The sequence below is a fragment of the Symphodus melops genome (genome assembly GCF_947650265.1).
Source record: "Symphodus melops genome assembly, chromosome: 23".
Classification (NCBI taxonomy): domain Eukaryota; kingdom Metazoa; phylum Chordata; class Actinopteri; order Labriformes; family Labridae; genus Symphodus; species Symphodus melops.
This window is the reverse complement of record NC_136713.1, coordinates 5,613,509-5,635,225: the sequence shown is the minus strand read 5'-3', so window position 1 is coordinate 5,635,225 and position 21,717 is coordinate 5,613,509. Positions and strand designations below refer to the sequence as shown.

Sequence of the window (21,717 nt, the reverse complement as noted above, 5' to 3'; positions counted from 1 at the left end):
AGGCTGTTCACATGTCCAGCATTTACAGCATTTGGTTGAGTGAAAGAAGAATGGCGTTTGGGGAACTCCGATTTCATGTATCTCAAGGTTGTTTTTTTTTCCACATGGGCCCACACAACGTTGTGTAGAGACACATTCAGGGGTCTACCGGGCCCAGGCCCAGGGGCCCAAGGGCTCAGGGGGCCCTGACGCGACAGTCCATGTGCCCAGGGGCCCAAAATTTCATAATCCGTCTATGGATACGGTGGTGTGAAGCATCGATTCTTGATTGTGTACACGATGTTCAGTGTAACATTGAGCTAACACGGTGCACATTCAGAGAACTTATCTGAGCTCATATCTTGCAAAACATGTGATGTAACTTTCCATATTTGCTTTGATGTGGAGAGGAATGATGGAAAGGCTGACCTTCAGGATGTGACTGAATTATAAAAACTACAGCAGAATCCTTAAAAAGGTTTGTTTGGATGAGTTTAAGAGTCTGTATGTTGGAAAAGTTTGACAGAAAGTTCAAATGTATTCAGTTTTGTCGCTGAGGGCCGAATTTTGCAAAATGCTTCCAACTTGTCAATAAAGTTTTTTAGCATGATCCAATGGACTGTTTTTAATTTGGACCGTGTCTTGAAGCTGTGCGTTCTCTTTGTGTTGCTCTTGAGTATTGTTGGGTATTGCTGCTTTTGTTAACTAGCTTGTTTATTGTGAAACACAAGAAACACAAACACACAGCACCGAGTGTTTATGTGCCACAGGACAGCCGCAGTCAACTGGAATCATCTGTTGGTTGTTTTGTCGAACTTTGAGGGGCAAAAGTTTTCCTTATTGTGTTGGAAACTTGAAAACCAAGCTGGGAATCCTCCTGAAGCTTATTTCCAAAGTCACATCAAAATAAAACAACTATAGAGAGATACTAATAAGACATGGCTGCTGGTAAATTACATGACCACAACCTCTTCTAACATCTTCAAGAGCTCCAACAAAGCCAGTAGAATCAGCACTGTTTGTCCTCTGCTCAGGCCGTCCAGAAAGTCCTGCCGAAAATATTTAGAGTTCATGTCCAAGTGATCGTCCATTTGTTTACTTTTCTTCATTTTAAACTTTCAGTTACTCAAATCAATTTAAATGTCTACAGAGGAGAACCAAAACCAAAGTCAAGTTTAGCGCCTCTTAAGAGTCGACGACACAACGTGCTTCACATAAAGATCGATAAAAAGACATTTGATACAGATAATAAGATCAAACGAAGACAAGTCAGCTGCTTTTTAAGAAAGTCTACCTCAAATACAAATCTCATTCCCAGAGTCACTGTAGCATCAACACTGCGTCACTTTTTACGTCAGAACTTGCTGGAATAAAAGTTCTCGTGGACGATGAAGAAGAACAAGCGTGTCTTCTCTCTTGTAACAAACCCAAAAGTTTCCCATGAGCCCAAACTGCCCCACTGAACCTGTTCCAGAGTGACTTTAGTGATCAGTGCATGTCTGCACAAACATGAGTATTCAGTTTAAGGTGAAACTAATGTTTGAAGTGCACAGTAAAAAGTCTTTGTCTTCAAAGAGACTGAACTTTAAATGGAGAAAGTATCAAAGCTTCCCCACACAGAGGATCAAACATCAGATCGGAGGAACATTCAGGCAATATGACAGTGTAATGGTCAGCTATAAAATGCCTTTTCATCATTGTCATTTAGGTGATGGATGATGTCATATGTGTCTGCGATACGTGATGTTTTATTCCCAGTGATTTATGAACGCCATCCTCCATATCTGCACTCAATCACCTCACTATCAGCGGCTGCTAACGCTTAAAGAATCTCACTTGTGTTCTCCCCCTCCTCCCCGAAGAAATTATATCTTCCAGGAAATATTGTGTGATTCTTATTTTGGTATAAAAACATAAAACGTGTACAATATCAGGACAAAGTTTGCTGTTAGCACTTTAAAGTGTTCCATCCCAGCGTCATGTGCTTCCAGTGCGTTTTGTTTTTCCTCTATTTTCCGTTGGTATGTATTTTTCTCCTGCTGCCTGCGAGCACATTCCTGTGCATTTATGCTGCATGGTGCATTAAGTGATTTGGGGTCTGATTATAAAGGGACAATTCACACAGTTTTTTTTTTTGTGCAAATACACCGCTTCAGGGTCGAAGTGTCTTGTTCAGCCACGACTGATGCACTCAGACAGTCACGGCCGCCTCGTAAAGATGAAAAAAAGGGGGGAGTTTAGGGCTTTTATCTCTCCCCGTCCATTTTAATAAGCACACTTTGTGACAGCTTAGGTTTCCCCGGCATCTTTAGGTGATACACAACTGAGGCGGAGACTCCCAATTAAAGAGGGGAGGGAGGAACGAGGAGCGACAGGGAAGAAGGTGACGAGAGATAAAACGTGCAAGAGAAAGGAAAACAAGGCTGGTAAAAGAGGCAGAAAGGTTTAGATCTGCATGTTTTTTTTTTTTATAACCCCACTCTGTGCCCTCGCCTTCGTTAACTCAGTTAGGCCTGTTACATTAGCCGCTGGAATGCTTTATGTACTTGTACCAATTCAATTATTTGTTTCTGCGACCGAGACGACGGCAGGAAGCGAGGAGAGAGGCACTCACATAAATTCTAGCTGTTAATTTCCAAGTAATGCAGTGGCCGCCATCATTTAAGACAAGACAATTGATACCACTGTCAGGAAAAGGAAAGAGACATCTCTGAAGGCTGTTTTTTTCCTCCTTGTTTTTTCTCAACATCACCGTGACAATCGGTTCACAAGAACGTTCCAGAAAGCCTTTGATTAATGTAATACAATAAGAGAAATGGGAGGCTAAGATGCCCGCGCACGTCTCCTTTCTGAATATTCGACTCAACAAATGAAATTCTCTGCGTCTGCATCCTCCTGCCCCTCTGTCGAGGACCTCTCAGTCGTTTTCTTTGTCATCAATCAATAGACATGACAGTGACAAACACTCCGAGGTCCCCGTCCTCCTCTTTTTTTTTTGCTGCTTTATTGCTTTATGGCTCCTCATTGTCAGGCTTGCCGACACATGTATTTCCATGTCATCTTTTGGAGGTGTCAGAAAGATGACAGAGAGAAATGCAGGGGAGGGAGGTAGGGGTGAGGGGGGGTCATGAGCGGGAAGCATTGCCAGTTCATTTATGTCAGTCTTTGATGGAGATGGGGATCATAAATTAATACGTTAACGCATGCGGAGCCGCAGGTCACTCAGCTCGGCAGCATGAAAATGTAGATGAAGTGTACCTATTCTCCCGTAAAGGCAGCGTTTTAAAATTTACGAGCCTGCAGATCTGACTCAATTTATTATTTACCAGGTACAATAAAAACGCAGGTGCAGGCCCATTCTGAGTGCTTATGGAGGCATTTAGAGCATTTGTAAGATTTTAATATAACCTGAAAGTTCCTCTGAATGCATTAAGGTGTCAAAACCTCCGAAACAGCAAATGTAACCGTGCATGGATATGTTCAACCAGTATAGGACCCAAAGGACAAAACTGAGCTGCATGGCCCCCTCGGGCCCCCTTTCGCTTCCTCACGGTGATATGTGTACATGTTTTCCTGGCCAGAATATCGATTTAAATCAACATAAATGAAGGGAAACGCAAACATGAAATGACACAGGGATCATCCTGAAAACAGGCCTGAAGGAGGGGTGCTACTGCAGAACCTGCAAAGGTCTGTGTTGGAGGCATACAAAAAAATCAGCATGAACACAAAGCAACCAAAGACACAGCCGACCTTTTGTAACCGTGGTGGAGAAGACTTTGAAACAACATCCAGACTGTAAACTCAAAGTCATGTTGCGACTGAGTCAGCACGTTTGACTGAATCAGGATCGACTGTCTGACTAAGCTTAGTCTATTCAATGATTAATTAATGTTTGAGTTATCTGAGGTTACATGGCTTAACAGAAAGATAAAGTCATGACTGTTTTCACACCGATGAAGAGCTGCAATTTACCTTTTCTTTTCATGTAAGGACAGTAACATGCTACAACAATGAGCTGACCTCCGTCCAAAGCAAAATGAAAGACCCTACACTTGTTTTTGTTTTTTTGTCAAGAAAAGTGCATGCTAGCACCACATTTGAACAATTCAGCAGAGAAAACCTCCGCTTCACATTTGTTTGATTGAAGAAGTTGACAAATATGTTGTTTTTTTTAAATCAAGAAAGTTGAGGTAAAAGCAGACATCATGTCACACCAGGTGTTCTAGACTGGCTTCATGTTCATGCCTCAAGCAGAGTCTAGAAATACAAATAATTGACATACACGCCATTTCTTCACTGGAACGGAGGTGATGAAAGGCCAACAGCAGGCGTCAGACAACCAAGAGCAGCTTATATAAAGATAAATATACAAAAAGGCCAATTTGAACCTTGAAATGTCAGACGTCCGTGTCTTCACCACTGCAGCACATCTCTGAAAAACAAAGAGTGGTCTTTGTCCTGCACCTTCGCCCATCACTCGGCTTCAAAGAAACGGAGCCGACACTGCACTGAAACCTGGGGGCAACAAGCATAAATATCCTGACATCAGGGCACATTTTCTGCCTCTCACTTGATCTTGTGACAATGATATGAAACACATTTGGATGTATAAGCACCATATCACCGATTCTACATTCACAAGTCTCTTTCATCTCATTCATGGTCAATGTAGTACCTCCAGGCTATGTATAGTGTGGCACCGCAAATTAAAGCAGCTGCTCTTCTGATTCCAACGAGCAGATCTTGTCTACAGCTCATGATTGGACTGTCTTTGATCAAAGCGATAATGAATAAAAGTGCTTCAATCGAGTGGTGTTTGCCTTTAACCCTACAAATGACGAGTTTATCTCTAACAGGCTGTCTCTCCGCTTTAAGGAGATCAGGAAATCAGGTTTAAGAAGGGAACAAAGGTATGAGGGGCGGATTTGGTCTTTTGGAGATGATGAGATAATCAGAAAAGGTACAAAAACAAAATACATGACATTTTCAGCTTATATAAACATGGAGCAGCATTTTCTACCCAACAGTGGCACAAACCGTCCATGTATTTCATGTTGCTGATAAAGAGATCAGAAAAATACAGTATTTTATCAGTTGTATGTCCAATTTATTTTAACAACAAATGTTGTTTTCTTTTTTTAAATCGTGTTGACGGCTCTGTTTTATGTCCAATTGTTGAGATCGTGTTGACCAACACATGGACAGGTGAAATTCAGCCAATAGGTAAGACTGCATTTCAACAATGTCTGGGGATATTTGGTTTTATAATCTGTTAAAAGGAGTTTCAAGATTCATAAATAACAGAGTGAGCAGATCTGATGAATTACAACACAGACATTTGGGTCATGGTACGGTGAGTGGTATAAAACAAATTTTGGATTTTGCATGTTGAACGTCGTCTGTTTTGTCTGAAAATGGTGTCCCCCAAAGATCAATTTCTCTATTTTGTAGATATTGTACGAATCCTTGAAAAATACAAGCATGTCATGACCCCGCATTGTTCTATATTTTTGCATTTATTCTAAACAATTTCTTCTAAATGGACCAATGTCATTCTAAAAACAGAATCTTCTCTTTATTTCTTTAAATGGCGACATGTGTGGAAAACAACGTAACACCTGGCTGCTCTCAGAACTGTTTTTTTGTTGTTGTTGTCAATGATTGTGCATTACCTGTTAACAGCAGGGACAAAGTCTGGCTTCAGTTACCTTTGGGAGGCCAGGTGGAACTCACCTGTTCATTGAATGTGTAAAGGTTGGAGTGGATGAACCTTCCCCGCAGACAAAAGTTAATTATTTTGAGGAATTCCTCAGGTGTATTGGTTAAATTGTACCTTCTCCTGACAGGTTCAAGGTGCAGCCGGCTCATTGGTTACACCTTCAGGAGACGTCAAACATCTCAGAGAGCGGAAAAAGAAATGTCAGCTTTCTGCCATTTACACTGCACATGTTAAAAGGTTTGTGAGGAAGGAGTACTCAAAGTGTCAGCAGCATGCTCGAAGTTGTGTTTGAAGGAAATGCTACTCATCATTAGTTGGAATAATTCAGCCTTTTCAAGATCAAGCCTTGTTAGTTATTGGTTGGTGATTCTAGCAGTCTAGTCAAAAATGTCAATAAACTGTGAATACTGATGCTTCCCTCGTATGGTTTTTATTCTACAGTAGTCAGCATGACACTGAAACTGACTAAAAATACAGTATTTCTCTGAGGAACCATCTCAGGAGTTGGTGTCACCATTGGTTTTCCTTCTGCTAATCGTACAGTCATTTAAACAAAGAAATAAAATGAAAAAACATATGCTAGTCAGAAAATGTGTTCTTGCTGCAAAACATTTTTCAACAAAAAAACGACAACATTTGGATGACGTCATGTTTTTAAAAACACTTTGAGTTGATCTAAAGCTGCTTCAGATCTGTTACTGTATCAAGCTGCATTCACTGGAACATCGAGGTAATAGGAGTGAGGTTTCACTCCATAAAGTAGACAGCTGTTAGGCCACGGTTAATCGTACTCGTTAATGCGAGTATACTGTATTTAGGCGTTTTCGTCACGTTTTATTCTTTGACATAATTTAGCTAAACGTGAACGATAAATCATGGGTGAAGTTAATGTGTGTGCACAGGTGAGAAATGAGAGTGAATTGCCCTTCATTGATCCTGCTCTTCCTGTATTATACGTGTATATAGTGTGTGTTTTCTGCTTTGCGGATTAACGGAATTAGAATTCTCTTCAAAACAAAAACTGAAATCATATTTTTCTGCATTTGCACAACATCAATTAAATGGAAAAAAAAGACATCGTGATACACTCTTTCACCATCCCCGACACCTTTGCTTAATCCACTTACAATATTTGAGCTGCTTCGCAAACAAATTGATATCATCAATTGTGATGTTGGCAAATACCGCAGCCAATCTGCTCATGAATGTTTATCTCCTCTAACACTCACCCACCTGCTAAGAGGTGCCACGCTTTAATGAAATTGTTTGGACTACCGGCGCCCGTTGCTAAGGAACTGCGTGTCTCCTGTTCTTTTTTTTCCTCTTTGCCTGCAGATTCCTGTCATCAAATAATGATTAGAGACGAGCACACCTCAAGGTGCTCGAGCCAGTGAAGGGTGCATTCAGAGAGAGATTGGCAAACAGCTCCGGGGCGAGATGAGACACTAAAAAAACGAGCCTTTGTGCGAGGAGCCTTTGCTGGCGTCGACTCCAGTTGTGGCCCTTTGAAAAGCAACACCGATGGCTCCGCATCTTAACGCGATTGGAGACGGCGTGATGTTTACGTTTTGAAGGTGGGATGACCAGGAATTCGGCGAGCTGTGGAATTACACGCCTGGGTTTTCTGCCCCCTCTGTTCATCTGGAAAGGTGTCGGAGTAAACCTGTTTCCACAACAACAACAACAACACCTCTTTCCCAGCGATTATCGTTTGTCATAGTCAACTTTTTGATGTCTGATTCCTCCTCCTTTCATATTTTTCAAAGCACACATGAGCAGACAGACGTAGGTGACATGAAAGAGTCGAAGATCAGGTGTTCCATGAATATGTTTACACATTGACGCCTTTCACTGAGAAATTATGCATCACTTTTATACTACAAAATGCTGGTTGTTGAGAGAGACATGCAAAAGGTCGATGTTTGACTTGATTTGTGCTACTTCACGCTAAACACAGATGCTTACTTTTCATCACGAGTGTGTGTGTGTGTGTGTTTGTGCGTGTGGATGGACGATTCCTACTTCAAAAGCAGCCCTGTCTAAAGGAAAACCTGCAACAGTTCTATATGTCCGTTTATAAAGTTGCACCAGGAAATACTTGAATACAAACATGCACCTGCAACAAAAATATCTGAAAGGTTAAAAAGTTCAATGTGAGCCAACTTAAAGTGCTGCGCTAATAATAATTAGCAGTTTTAAAAATCAACTTCTCCAAACATTTGGCTCCCCTTCTGAAGATCTGAATTGGCAGTCTGTCAACAACAAGCTCATCTGCCCTCCTTGGAGCCACCTCCCCCTCCTGCACTCTCTTCAGCCCCCCTTTGTGACTGTAGGTGAGCATCTGGACAATGGCATACGGTTACCAGAGTCTCTCCACAGGCCCTCTGCGTGCTATTCAATCAGGTTGAGGCAGGAGGGCCCGTGGCTTGTATAGATCCAGCAGGCTGATCCATAGGGGAGCTCAGCCTGTGCAACTTCACTCCCTTAAACCGTCTCCTTTTAAGGTACTCTTATTGGCCCAGTCGCCACATGTTTAGATCAATTGTATCCACGTTAATGGAAAATAATTGAAGTTTTCTCGAACCTGCTGCTCTGCTGCAGCACGGCTGGGTACAAAGAGACGACCTGTGAAGGATGTTTTTAATTCCAATCCGGGCGCTAACAGGGGCCTGAATTGACGTCTCTGTTCTCTGACGAGTAAAGACGCTGCTTTTTTTCTAGGAGGCATCCTCGTGATAATTACTAATGCTGTGGAACAGAGCAGGCTTTCTATAGAAGCTCCTTAGAAATAAAGAGAAAAACGTGGCAGTGAAATGCAGACACATCAAGAGTCACGCCGGAATGGCTCCCTTTCCATGCATTAATGGCCGTATCAATTGTATAGCATCTAAAGTGCTTTGAAAGGAGCTCTACATACAGTCAGCACATCTCGTGATCTCCATCTCTAATGTAAACTCGGCGAGTAGGAGGAGGGGGGCAACGATGTTAACTGTGAAAAATAAATGTCATCATTGGCCTCTCCCTCAAGATGGTTTCCTCCGATAAAAATTTCCATGCTCTGAGTCGGCAACTCGAATCAATCGGCGCAATTAGAGCCCGCGGGCCATTACACTGTGCACACATCTCGCCATTCGTTACACTGAATGCTCTCATTGTGCACGTCGGCTGCGAGGCGTTTGTGAGGAGACTCAATAGAGAGAGTGCAGTCTTAAGTGAGTCTCTTTGTGATCGGGGTAAATATAGCTCAAGGTAGATGAACACGTTGAGTGAGGAGGAGGGTCTCTGCACAGGTCAGAGCAGGAGATTGGTCGGACATTGTGCTGGAAGAGAACGCAGCCTGCTACCTCCACGTGACTGCTTGTGGACACGCAGTGTGTTTATGTGTCACACTGGAAAAGGTCCAAGCCTGGCTTAAATCTGAACCTGACCATGACTTCTGTCATAAAGTATAATACAACCCTGATGACATTATTTGATGGCTTTTACGACCTGGAAAAGTCCCTCTTTGGCTTCAGAAGATGTTACACTTTACTCAAAAACAGACTCTTTATGTGGAAAAAGGGTTGGAGTTCCCCCTGCACTGTGAAGCGATGACTCCAGTGCAGAGACGTTTTGCATGAATAAAGCTCGACTTATTGAACTTTGAAGGAGTAGTGTGCTAAACTGCTACCTGTGTCTTCTCTGCAGAGGTTGTGACGCGATCATTTTCACCATGCCAGATCTCTAAACTCGTTGGAGAGCAATCAAACCCCCTCGCTTCCTGCCAGGGCTTCGATCTTTAAAAGGACCCCTCTGAGCGTCTCCCTCACAGGCTTCCTTGGCACGCTCTGGTCTTCTGCAGACTCAAGACGCCCTCACCTAAATCAGCGCACGGCCTGTCCTCGCTTACTCCTAATTGCGAGCTTTGAGCGTGAGCCAGGCCTTCCTGCCGTGGATCCGCACCAGCGTCTTCGTTCTCTTTTTTAATTTTATTTAATTTTTATTCAATCGGGGAGGTCAATTAGGAGAGCAGAAATTCTGATTAGCAGCGATGGTCTGGCAGCTCATCTGAACGGGCGGGTTGATGTAAGCGGCTCCATGTTGAGATTTCCCGGTGTTACCTCATCCGCCGCGCACCAGGCCTGCCTTCAGATCAGAGCTAGGTACGGAGGAAGAGGAGCACGGAGGATGCACGGGGGGGACCTCAGGGAATGATGAAACAGACCTCTCACGTAGTGGAGGGGCGAACTCGGATGCAGAGTGTGAAGCAGCCAGTCAAAACGTTTCTCCTCTTTCTGGTCTTTTAACTCAGTGAAATGGCTCCAAAGATGCTGCAGTGCAGAGCTGTTAAACTCTGAACACTCTGCAGGAGAAAGAAGTCTGCCAGGGAGCGCTGAGAGTTTTGCTAAATGTGGTAGTATTCTTTGCAGTCATTTTAAACTATAAACTTCCCTAGATTCTGAAAAACAAAGACAAAATTGTTGAAAGTGAAAAACACAAAATTCATCTCAGAGTTGAGATTTTAACGACATATATACCACAACATATTAACGATATGTTTGTGGTATCAAGAGGCTCCTTGTTCATGTTTCAGTTTGTGACATTTCTCATTTTTACAAGCTGCAGAGAGCAAAGACATCTCTTTCACTTGAGTTAAACAGTGCCTACATTGGTGATTTTTCTTCAGTGCTTCACATGCATCAAATGTGTTTGACCTCGAGGTCATGACAGTTACTTTAACTGACGATGAGGCTGTTGTGGTTTTTAATTTCAATCAAATTCAATAAAACAAAACTAAAATGTCCTGCAATGCAATAAAGGCATCTCTCTCAACACGCTGCACAAACAGAGGAATCCTCCAACCATGTTCAACATCAAAGACTGAAGTCTGAACTTTGCGTTGAGACTGCAAAACATCCCGTTAACAAAGGAGTGTGCAGAGATCTACGTCGTTGAAGCAGATTGTGTGAGCATCTGCAAGGCCGAAAGAAACAAAACAATCATCAATTATTACCTTTACACTTATTTCAAATGGCTAAAACGTATTTGAACTGAAGGGGAACTTACTGCTGCAGCCTACAGCGTAAATGTGACACACTTTATAGCTGATCGAAACCAGCACACCTGGACTCTAAACAGCATCAGGACAAAAAAAGAAGAAGCTTCCATCCTCCCAGAAACCGAGCACAGGAAGAGCTCCAACAGTCAGCTCTGTCAGGTGTGTGATCCTTACATCTCCTTTGGAAAATAACACACAAGGCTTTATGAGTGATTTGAGTCAATTATGTCATTTGTGTAATTACACCAGCAGGTGAGTGAGAGTGAAATCCCAGCATGCATCTTGCAGGATGAGGATGCATCAGGAAGTGACAGGCTGGCAGAGAGATTTCACATGTTGTAGTGATTAAAGTGTGGGACGAACAACATGGATACAACCAGGTTGATTTAGGTATTAGAAAGAGATGAACACATAAAAGGATGCAGGTAAGAAATCTAAAAACAGACAAAGAAAAAGTCGTCACAGATGAGGTTTGAATGTCTGCATGAGCATGTTTGTGTGGTACAGGTGAGGCCTCGCCGTCGGGCGGGTGAGGGTTCACGCAGCCCGGCTCTGTCAAAAGGCTAATAATTAATGATCGAATGTTAGCGGCGGCCGTGGCGGCGCTGCCGGGCTCCACTGATGTCATTAATTCAGCTCAGTGAAGCTCGGGCCTTTTTTTTTTTGCTCGGGACCTGCTGCAGCTGTCACCGTGCTCGCTTAATTATCCCCTCACCCGCCCTCCCCTCTGTCTCACCCCTCCAGCCTGCGGCCACCACGGCGCTGCTCCCTCCTCCCCCCGCCCCCCTCCCTCTCGTCCTGTCCCGGGGTCTGTGAGACGCTGGGGGCAGAAACAGAGAGGAGTTTGGTCCTCCTCTCTATTTCTATGGTCACGATTACTCACTTTCCTGGGACATGATACACTCAGCTCATGTTTACTATGTACAGAAGGAAGGCTCGACATTGATGTCACATACTTGACAAAGTGATACTCTGTAGATACGGTGGCCTGCATGTGAGCCCAGATAGCAGAGGTGACAACGAGGTGGTCTGACTCTGAAGAGCTCTCTTCTCTTCATCACCCACGTGGAGCCACAGTGACACTAAAAACAACACTGAAGACGTTTTCAGGGAAACTTTACTTTTCTTTACCAGTCAAACCTTTGATTCCATCACTGCTTCTGACATCTCCAAGCCTTACACAAACCCTCACAGCTAGATTCAAAGAAAAAGCTTTTAGCTCCAAAGACCTGCTTCATGAAGAGAGAGAGAGGAAATCATCACTTCAATCAATAAGTTCAGAGAGTGACGGCGTGTCGCAGCAGATATCTGCAAACTATCACGTGTACTGAAAGTCTCCTAATGCATGAACACAGGAGTGTTAATGTTGTTCCATTTAGCTGTGACTGTTTGTGTTTGTATCAATAAATGTGTTGTTGTTAGGGCTGCTGCTATGATGAGTCAAGCCTCACATCTCAGTCTGACAGTTTCAAAAGACTTCTGAGCAGTTAGCAGTCTGTTTCCTTTAACCTGAGCTGCAGAGAGAAGCCCTGCAGCAAACAGTCTGGTACAAGAAATCACACCTTGATACGACACCTGTCATTGTTAAACGGCTCCAGTGAGCAGATTACCTGGAACAGCAGAGTCTGCAGAAAATGCTACGGTCGTGGCATTCAAGGAGTTGAATTGTGCAAATTGTGTGTGTGCGTTCTCGTGAGCGTGCATGGAGGGTTTGGAAAGATGTTCAAACTATAAAGGTTTCAATTTCATCATCAATGTCCTTATGTTTTTACTTTCTGTCAAATCTCTGAGCATCTGTTCTAACGTGTTTTTTTATGGAAGTCTAAGCATGCAGTTCTAATGAATGTTGTGCAAGTTTCTCTGAGGTTTTCCCCGCCCATTCTTCTGAGATACAATAACATATGAATGTGTGCAGATCCAATTTATTTGCATCCACTCAGAAACTCTAAATCAGTGGTTCTCCACCGTTGGATGTAGAGACGTCTGCCGTCACATCTAAATGTGACCTGAAGGGAATGAGTGAAAGAGAGCCTGTGTGTCTGCTCACCTGCTCTTTGGATAGCACACGCCTCCATGTAATATTCACCAGTGTCAGATATCTCAACCTGTCTACTCCGAGAGGGAAGTTTACCTGCTCGGCGCAGGAGACACTGGAGCAGCACACTCTCACGCTAACCAATAACCTTTAATATTTCATCGGGCCCCGTTGATATGTTTAGAGACCTCTGTGCACTTCAGAGCTGTTGGAAAGAGAGAAATAGAGAGGAGGAGAAGGAGGGTATAAATCCACTCTCACTTTGCTCAAGGATTATTTCCGTACCTGTTCAAACATGCTCCAGTGAATTATTTATCCCGCCGAGCTCCTGCACTGAGTAGAGAACATCTCACCCATGCTTTTACCTCTCCGCGGTGAAAATGTACCTAAGGACGCACGGCGGACAAAAAGGGGGACACATCACAGCAGCGATTTCTGCCTCGGGGAAGGAGGGAAAACAAGGTTGCCCGCGGCAAAACAAATGCAACGCTCGCTGCTTAACCTGAGTTCTGAGTCCGGCGGTTGTGATAGTCTCTGAATTATAGATCAAGTCTGAAAGGGGATCGCTAGAAGGCCTACATGTTGCACTTTCTCTGCAAAGTAGAGGCATACCTTCAAGTGTGACAGAGTGGGAAGTTTCAAGTGGAAGTTTCTCTTTAATGCTGCATGTTGATATTTAATGAATGAGGAGGATTAGGGCGCCATGTAAAGGCCTGAAACAACTTTTAGGTGAGCAGGTGCAAAATGTTTTATTTCTCTCTACATCCAATTAAATATATGTAGAGAACATTTCAGACTGCCCTTACATCTCTAACACAGCTTCTAATGTTAAGAAAGAAAAATAAAAAATAAAAGGCCTTTTCATTGTGTCTGATTAAATGTGTTTCATGTCATTAAAATAAGGAGGAAATAGATGAATTCCTCTTCCTCTTCAAATCTTTTAATTTTTTAATTTTAGATGCATTTCTGAAACGATAGCAGCTGAGAAAAATCCAATCTGGGCTTTAACGCGCCTACCATGATGAAACCCAGGCCCAGGTATTCTCATATCACCTGCAGGTCAAGAGAAGGCAGAATATCTGTGAGAGGACGAGGAAGCTCCCTTCAGGATGTGCTAAAGGACAGATGTATTTTCTCCATATCAGTATGTAAAGTGACGAGCTTCAGGCCGGTATCTTTCTCAGCCGACCACTGGAAGCCCTCTAATTATAAAAATGAGAAGTGATTCTTTAATGACTGTGGTGTAGGCCTCTTCAATTTAGTACAATCACATGAGAGAGTGTCTCGAGATGAAAGATTATCAAAGGAGCCGTGTGCCGGGGCTTTAAGAGAAATGGTAGATTATCAAAAAGCCCCGATCTTCACTTATCAAGAACATTGTGTGATAATTAATGAAATCATGTTGTTCTCTTCTTCTTCTTCTCTAAATGAAGATTACTGTGAAAGTGATTGTTCACCTAAATGAAACGCTTCCTCTCCCGTGACAACTGTGGCGAGCATGATCTAAGATGGAGTATTTGAAAAACAAAAAAATCAAAACAGAAACTAAAGAGGAAGTGCTTCATCTGCGGCCTTAAAGGGATTTCTACATGTTTTTCATCACTTTAGACAACGTTGATTTGACGACTTTGATTTTCTGTATCTCTTGAAACAAAGACCCATTTCAGGTGCAGATGGACATAAATGGTTTCTTCAAAAGATGATGGAACATGAGCAGAGTTGTGTTATTGGATGCAGTTGCTCTTTAATTCCCTCAGAAAGCTGCACTCTTTCATGTTAGTTGCCAGAGGATGGAGAAAGACTCCATCCTCTGACTATTAGAGAAGGAATAACATTACAACATGATGAGCTGTGCTTTGTAATGGCGGGGAAAAGTCCCCAGAATTACACACAAGCGCTGATAGAGATCAATGCAATCAAAGCTCTTTGCACCGTGGCATGCAAGATGGAAGAAAATGTCCCCGTCTTCGGCGGCACAAAAGCAATAAGGAGGTTTCTTCTCCTTCTTCCCCTCGCTCCCTCCGTGCACCGGGGGCGGCTTTCTGCATCAGAAGAATTCCTGGCAAATTAATGCACTACCTCTTGGGCTAATTAAATTAGAGGGGATCAAAACTACAGAGCGGCTTTTGTGGTGGACACAATGTTGTGCTTCATGCGCTCTTTGCTCTGGGGGGAATTTCTGCCATTTAGCCTCCTCTCTGCCTGCAGCTCCGTGCTGGACTCGCTCTAACACAGTCAAGTTTCTCTAATTTGCTTGAATGAGAAAGAATTATTAACTGATAATAAGAAAGCGAGGGGGAGAGTGAGAGAGCGTCACACGGCTGCAGGCAGGGATGAGTGTGAAAGGGGTGAACTCCTCGGCACCTGAAGCTCATACCATTTTTTTTTTTACCATTAATTCCTCCCTAAAACGAGGCATTCAGGAGTAAAATTGCTGTGCAAATGACAAGAACGATTATGGTTGTAATTCCTCTTCTTTGGGAAATGTGTGCAGCTTTGTTGCAGCTCTAACTGGATCAGGCCGCTAACAAGCTACCGCTAACCACGTAGCATTAAGCACGACCTCTGCAATGCATGATGGTTCATACAAAGGTTATTGTACTTCACAGAGGACAAAGACCCATCCCTGATGTTGTAATGTGGTAAATAGGCCAAGTGCTGCATTTCAAGCTGACAAAGAGGTTAAGAGGAGAACATGAACGCCAATTAAAGATTGTGCAGTGAAAATGACAAAGAGCAGAAATAAGCAGCACACTGAGTGAAGCGTGTCGTGTTTACATGTAATTCTGCTGAGGTCAGAGATGATGCAGTTTCTCCGTCTTTGTAAATCTGGGTAGATATTATCTGCAAAATATGAGCGGAGAGGTTTTGGTGATGGATTTTAGGTGGAACTTTCTTGAAAGAATTTAAATTACTGGTACAACAGATGCCGTCTGAAGTACTACAGGCTAGCTCCTGTGTCGACACTCTGACCGGCGTCTCGATGAAGGGACCCCGCTGACCGACATCTCCTCTGGGTCATACACGTACTGTGGACGACTAAGTCATACAACCCCACGTAAAAAAACAGACCATCCCTTTAATCAGAGAGCCGACTGGAAACAAATCCCTTACTAATTTCTCTCCACCTGGCGACCCAAAAGAACTCTTTATTAATGGTCATGAATAATCTATGAAGCGTAAGTAAATAGGTTTGTAACTATTAATAAAGATATGACTTGTAGAATGTAAACTGCTCATAAAACATGCATTAACTTAAGGCTAAAAGTCATCCTCTGTGATGCTGAGGCTGCTGGAGGTGAAGCTCATTTAAACTGCTGGCCACAATAAATCACACTGTCGACGCTCATAAAGAAAGTAGTCCAGTAAAGTATCTTCAAATGGTGAATTATACAGGACTTAAGAAACTTTCCACCAATGCAAAGAAAGTGTTTTTCTTCTAAAAGCGACAGAGCCAGTTACAGCAGCAAAGCCTTAAAAAAAAAAAAAAAAAGTTAAAAACAATATTAATTTCCTTCAACTCAACTTAATGCCTCAACTTGTGTACACACTGCTGCGGTTGGCAGCTTTTTCCCGCCGTGCAATTGTCCTCTTGAGATAGTCACACATTACCACCAATTTACAGCAGAATTAATCAAGTGAAAGAAGTCGCTCGTATGAAGCTGTGAGGCGAGATGTGTGAGAGGGAAAACCTGATTTGGATCAGCAACACAAACCAGTCTTGAGTGTGTTTTGCATGCCTTCAGGAAATCTCTTAGAAGTCACCCCACCACCACTCAACACATCTCCGTCCGTGTTGGCAGCGACGCGCCAACAGATTAGGAATGAACTGAGCCGTCAAAGCCTGCGCACCTTGACGTTAAAGGAGGAGTTCCCCTCCCTTACCGCTGATACAACACCGGGATTCTGTGTTCGGTCCCGCCTCCCAGATTACAAAGTGACTGCTGCAATCCTCAGCAACACGCCACCAAGGTTAATCATTCAGGTTGACGCTCATTAATACAATGACACCACCTGAAATCAGCAGCAGCTCCTCCATGTTTATTACATGGAAACATCTGTGTGCTTTGATTGATCTTGGATGGAAACATGTTTACCTGCCTGTGAGATTATCTGGGAAAAAGCTCCTGAGCAGCGGACGCATTCCCATTCTTCCCAGTTCTCATTTCTGTCTTCAGGGAGCTAAGTACCTGGTTTACTTTGCCTCACACTCACCACAAACACACACACCGACACACTCTCACACGCAGTCACAATCACGCTCTCCCCCCCCACACACACACAGCAGACAATGATGCTTCACGCAGCGGTTCACAGACTCGCTGAAGCATCCTTCAGCTTGAGGGCACTCACGACCATCAGACTCATGACCTTCCAGCCAGCAGCGTCTTTTTAATCACCGGCTCCTCGCTGGTTTGCTCAAAGGACTTTTTTTTAACAAAACAAGGATCACGTAGCATGCGTGGAAGGAATAACTGAGTGACATCTGTTTCTGCACTTTCTACATTTTGACACCACATTACGATGCATCCTGAAAATATGTCTTTTTTGTAACACTAAGTATCACTCTAATAAATGTCTGACCATGAACTGATGACCTTTTTTAAAAATTGGTAAAAAAAAAAAAAAAAAAAGAAGATTAGTGAGTGAAGGGAAGCTGTCTAAGAAACCAACAAGTTTATGATCCTGGTTTCAGGTTCAAGTTCTGCAGGCTGGTGTCAGAGGAGACGACTCACAGCACGCAAACCTCCGAGGCTTCCTTCTCCGTCTTCTTAAACAGTTCCACAGTAACAGGAGCGATACCATGTGATATGATGAAGAGGATGATGACAATCGAAACAAGCTACAGGTAAACACTGAAGCACAAAGCCGTGAAAACCACACGCCCCTCGTCCTGCACATCACCATCGTCCCACATGTTCTCAGGTTATCACAGCATAAACAAGCAGAAAGGTTCAGATGAAGAAGACGGCGTGCACAGGCTGCTGTTTACACGCTGTGTTGGCATACAGTGCACAGTCTCTGATTGAATCATCAGATCAGGAAAACAAGGTATCAGGACATTCCTATTTGAGTGGAAGTACATAACATAAAGCTGCTTTTCTAACAGCTGAACATGCAGGACTCGTCGTGATGAAAAAGGAAGTATTTTAAGTACTCCCTAACGCTATAACTGTCAGTAATAACCTGGTGAACGGGGCTTTTACAAGCAAGCAGCTGTCTAAATTGTAACTTGCTCCCTAATCCAGAGAGAATTAGGGTCCTTCCTGTGTACAAGGCCCTCTCCCGGTCAGGGCCCCTGTCCTGTTTAGATTTGTGAGCTTGATAAACCTCGATGGCCAACAGGTCTGTTATGAGTGGGAGACAGCAGAGCGAGGGAGGGGGGAGGACACATTTTCTCATCGCCAAAGTCAACCAGGGGATAATACCTCGATCCTAATGGGGCTCAGCGCGGGCATTATCTGGCCTCAAATGTTTTTTTCCCCCCACTTCCTCTTTGTCCGTGAGGAAGTTGAGTTTATCCAGACCCCTCCTCTCTCTCTCTCCACGCCGACCTGTTTGGTTTGGTTTCAGGTAGATATTCACCCCGGCAGGCCGAGGGAGCGTGAACACAATCAGGATATGGGACAAAGCTCTCGGTAAAGTCCCCCTCTTCCTCTCCTGTCATATCCGCGCGCTGAGAGATAAGCCCTGCTCTCGCCTGTTCCCATGATAGCACCATGGGGACGAGGCGGCGGCGGCAGCAGCAGCCACGGCGGCCTTGGTCTAGTGATTACAGCCTCAATATGAGCTGACGCTGTCGGGAGAGAGAGCTGTTTGGAGGCAGAGATTAAGTAATGATTCTTGTTGAAAAGAATTAAGGCTGTGGAGGACGCACACCTCGTGAGCCGGATCGCCATGTCAAGTGATTACAAGGTCGTTCTTCAGCGAGGAGCTGACGACACATTCCAACTTGTCTGTCACCAAAAGGAGAAATTATACTCGTATTCTTTTTTTCTAGCAGCGACACCTTCACTTTCCTTCAGTGAGAAAAGGAGAAAAAAAAAATGGCGTCGCTTCTTAATGCAATCATTTTCACATCAAGCAGAACGTGCCAAAATATTTTCCTGCGAAAGACGCTCGTATTTGTCAAATTCTCCGCAGACTAATCTCGCAATATTGCTCGATGAATATTCGTATAAAACACGGGGGTGACGCAGGGTGTGATGTGTGATGGTTGAGGCGGGGGGTTTTAATAAGGACACTTTATCTTGCGTCGACAAAAAAAGCTCAAATGAAGGCAGTTGTCAGGCTGTTTCTCCGTCTCGCAGGTGATGGAGGATCACCGAGGCCGGTCGAGGTGAACAGATGGTGATGAGGCCCGTTGCTAGGCGTACGGGCCTGAAGAATTCCCTTTCTAATTCCACTTTATTTGCTCTCTGCTGCAGGTTTTCACCTCACTTTCCACAGGGGAAGGGAAACACAAAGGATGGCGGAGAGAGAGAGAGGGAAGGGGAGGGGACCTGCGCTCGGTCAACAGTGAGGGATTGTGGGTAAAGCTGCTTCAGCTGGAGGAGATCACCTGGGTTTGAGAATTAAAGCAGGCGGCTGCTTCTTTTCGTGTAATAAAACATGTCTTCACTTTTTCTCTGTGATGTTTCCAGGCATTCTCTGAACGATTGTGCAAACGTGGTGGAATCATTTAAAGCGTCATCTCCCCAAGAACACGGCCACACTGTGCGTGACCTGAGCGCTCGCACTGTACGTGTTAGAAATGGGACAGAACACTTGTCAGTAAAGTTTGAGAAGAAGGAAGTAGGAGAAGTTGTTTTGCTAGCGAACAGAAAGATAAAGTCCGGTTTATTCAACCCACTGAAAGATGTCGTGTATTCATTGTGCAGGAAAAACTCAGTCCTGGCCTCCACCCTGGGAACAACTGATGTATGGTGCAAAATGATTGATCAGTAAAAGACATGCAGGCGCCATTTCAGATGTTTGATTTGCAGAGTAATGTTACGATTACAGAACACTTAATCTCTTGCACTTCTTCACTATCTTTCTGTCCAGTATGAGACGGGGACAGAGGCTCGTTGTTTTTCAGCTTCAGTCCTCCAAAGTGGCCCCGTTATTATACTGGTCACGGTTTTCCTCTGAACAGCATCTAAAAATATAACGTCTTAGAAATCAAATGTGACGGTGACGCAGGACTTTTTTTTTTTTAAAGCACCACAGAGGAATTCGGGCTCGCTGTTATCATACAACGCGGCGGCACCATCGTGGTCCTCTTCAGAGGACACTGGAAAAGCTTCTCCCCACAAGGTAAACAATCAAGCCTGAGAACAGACTCTTTCTCTGCTCCGTCTCCAACAATCGCACCAACTCCAACCACAGAGGACCCCCCCCCCCCCCCCACCCGACCCCTCCTCCTACCTTCTCTCACTTCTTCTTTCTCTCCCTCTACAACACTGACCCCCGCCTCCCCACACCCAAAAAACAAAAAAATGGTCGGCTTTCAGCACACACTACGACCCTATCTCTCTGTATACAGGACCCTGTCGGCCCGTTTCCTCTCTCAAACACCCCCAGCCCTCCCCTCCTTTTTCTTTTTTTTCTTTTTGTTTGCTTTACTGTAATCATTTCGCTGGCCCAGAAACGTGTGGGTGTGCTGGCAGCCGTACAAAAACGAGAGGCAGAGAGAAAGAGAAGTTACATGGGAACTGAGTTAAGGTTGAATATTTATTAGAAGAAGCCATCTGGCGTCGCGATGTCTGTACAAAGAGGGCTTGCTCTCTTCTTGTAATAGTCCTCCTCCTTCCCCTGACTTTATCTCTCTCTCTCTCTCTCTCTCTCTCATTTTCTTCCTTTCCCCTGTGTCTCAGAGAAAATATTCCGCTCCAACCACATGCTCGCCGAGCCTTTCACATAATCACAGTGTTATACCATTTCAAAGAGTCACTAATCAAAGGAAAGAGCGTGCAGATATGTTACCCTAAATAGTTTACTTTGCAGCTAAAAAGGGGACCTGTGAGTGTAACGTGCAGGCGGCACACACCTTGTGTTTCCTTTGACAAAATGGAAGAGTTCTTAATTATTTAGTTTTGTTTCCACTTTGGCAAGAGAACCTTTTTACGCTTTTGAATCAGCGCTACCAAGTCCAAAGTCCTGAGCTCAACAATCAAACTCCTCCGTGAGATGAGTGACGTTCAAGCTCATGTTGCATTCGGTTTTTAGTAATAACACGTTTCTCAATGTTTTTGAAGATAGGAAAGCTAAATATTTTCGTCATTGGTGGAGGCAGAAATATGTTAAAACAATGTTGTGTCTATTGTTACTGGTCTGTTCTCTTTTCGACATCTGCATTCTCTCACATCCCGCCAGAAAGCATGTGTGTTTTGATTTCTGAATGCATGCATGTGTGTGTTACAGTATGTACATGATTGATTGCATATGTGTGTGTGTGTGTGTGTGTGTGTGTGTGTGTGTGTGTGTTTGCACGCTTAAACACATACAAACAAGCGAGCACGTCTCTGTGCTCAAAGTGACTTCCTGCTCGGAGCCCAGAGGGAACATGAGGACGAAGCAGGGCGTATTTCACACAACAAATCCCCCGGGAATGTTCGGAGTTCCCGCAAGAATGGAGCGTCCTCTCAGGGAATTCTCAGTGGAAATACATCAGCATGTGATGTTTTTTTTTTTTTTTTATTCCTCTGAAAGAGAGCAGATCTGTCGCTGCTCTCTGGATGAGTATCAAGACGTTTGGTGACAAAATAATACCACTCAGAAACCTAAAACATGACTACTCCTGGTGAGGTAAACACGATTTCATACAGACTGAACATTTCTGACCGCCTTCAGTTTGCACGTCAACTGAACTAGAAGCTACTGCAAGAAGAATCTGTGCAATCTGCTTCTAAGAAATGCAGCTCTATGTTGGAGTGGATTCTACTCTAAAAAACAGACAAC

The 21,717-nt window shown here is 43.8% G+C and overlaps 1 protein-coding gene across 5 annotated transcripts in view; it reads right to left on the bottom strand.

The window, feature by feature from the left end:
• Positions 1-21,717, bottom strand: part of zeb2b (zinc finger E-box binding homeobox 2b) — a 332,710-nt gene that overhangs the window by 114,527 nt on the left and 196,466 nt on the right. The window contains exon 1 of one of the 5 annotated variants that reach the window (XM_079336137.1): positions 4,371-4,388. The exons of the other annotated variants lie outside the window; for them this stretch is intronic. The gene's annotated coding sequence lies outside the window, so the exon portion shown is untranslated. Of the gene's footprint in view, positions 1-4,370; positions 4,389-21,717 lie in introns of those variants that run through there. 5 annotated transcript variants of the gene reach the window in all.